Source organism: Alligator sinensis, unplaced genomic scaffold (genome assembly GCF_000455745.1).
Source record: "Alligator sinensis unplaced genomic scaffold, ASM45574v1 scaffold226_1, whole genome shotgun sequence".
Taxonomy (NCBI): Eukaryota; Metazoa; Chordata; order Crocodylia; family Alligatoridae; genus Alligator; species Alligator sinensis.
Genome location: NW_005842028.1, coordinates 2227632 through 2229226, shown reverse-complemented (window position 1 = coordinate 2229226; position 1595 = coordinate 2227632). Strand labels below are relative to the sequence as shown.

Here is a 1595-nt window from a genome sequence, read left to right as displayed (position 1 = left end):
TACTTAAAAATACCAATAGGACCTAAATACTTCCAGGACTCGAATCAAATTGAGAAACACGTTTTTATTATTCATTCAAATGAGTTAAACCAGGCCCTTTGACTCAGTTGTAATTGTGGCTATATATGGTACAAGTTTTTGGCTACTATGCCCTCAGTGACATTAAAAGGCTATTTTACTGTTACACTGAGTCCTAAAAAGTCATCCACAAAAAAGAAAAAGATCCAATAATAGACTTAATTTTATTTCATTACGATGCATGAAGATCTAGATTTTTATTTAAACGCAAGGGAAACAAATTTATGAGTAACCAGATTCTGAAAAGACATCTCTTGTCCTAAATGTAATTAAGTTACAGTTTAGGGTTAAAGTTATATTCTGGGGGCAAAATAGACCATCCTATAGTTCTGTCTGAAGCCAGTCTTATGGGAACACAATCAAACTTAATTCAGCTGGAGGAAAATAGTGGTTTGTTAACCTGTACCAGTCAAAGGTGCTGCCTTGCAAGGAGTCTGCAGTGACACAAATTACTCTCATAAGTTTCGCTCTCTTGCACTCTCCATTTGGAATAGGCTGACCAGTATATAAAAACAGCTGGTTGAGACCATCCACTAGATACTAGAAGTTAAAGTGAGGGGACAGGCTGAACATCCTGCCTACTTCTCCTCACCCCCAAATGCACACCCACTCACCACAGACTGGTAAAGACCGTTAATGTCTCTGAATACTCCCCAGCCTGATTATACATCCCATGCTAAAACCAAGAACATCTCATAACCTTATAAATGTACTAATGCAGTTACCACAGGGTCCTATCATTTCTTTCCACAGCATTGTGTTGAAACATCCTATCTGGTCTACCCTAGGCTAACACAGGCTGCATGACTAACTGCATGTCTTAAGGCAGTAGTTCTCAAATCCTTTTTAGACTTTGAGGTACCCCTGGATAGATTTGTGGCACCCTTTGGAAAATGCCAGGTCTGTTTTCACTCTCTTTTTTCTTTTTGACTACAAAAAAATAACTGAGCACTTTTTCTGTTGCAAAGAACTCAGGAAGATCACAGCAGTGCATTTCTATTTGAAGTCTCTGGGTTGATCCTATGAATCACATTTGCAGGTGTAATGGTGCTCACACTGCATGACACCTCACAGGAAAGGATCTCAAGGTCCCCCAGGGCTGCATAATGAGCCAAACCAGCCATCACACAAGCAGCATGGGCCTGATCCTGCAGGACAACACTCAGGGCCTACCTCTACGAACAGGATAACCTGTTTCCCAGCTTGCAGAGAGGCCTGGCTAGGGATTCCCTGGATCCCTTTCCGGCGTGGCACCCCTGCCACTGCATCACCCCAGCAGGCCTGCCACTGAAAATGGAGAAGACCCAGGCAAGAACTTCTGGGACTTCAGGAGCCTAAAGCCATGAGCCCTGGGAACTGCTATGTAGGGGCATAAGCAGAAGAAAATATTATTTGGGAGGGCTCGGCAGTGCAGGGCATGTTGACCTGACCCCTGCTCCTCTCTCCCACAGGGTCATTGTGTAAGCCAACATGCACTGGTGCTGTACATAAGGAAGTGGTGGAGGGTATGGCAGGGG

General features: G+C 43.6%; 1 protein-coding gene across 2 annotated transcripts in view; it reads right to left on the bottom strand.

Annotated features, from left to right (window-relative positions):
* The window catches only part of RMI1 (RecQ mediated genome instability 1), a 5930-nt gene extending 4343 nt beyond the window's left edge, over nt 1-1587 (bottom strand). Inside the window, exon 1 of one of the 2 annotated variants that reach the window (XM_025202509.1) lies at nt 1252-1587. The gene's annotated coding sequence lies outside the window, so the exon portion shown is untranslated. The remainder of the gene's footprint in view (nt 1-1251) is intronic. The other variant, XM_014519312.2, reaches the window with a different exon arrangement.
* Nucleotides 1588-1595: the final 8 nt, after the last annotated feature.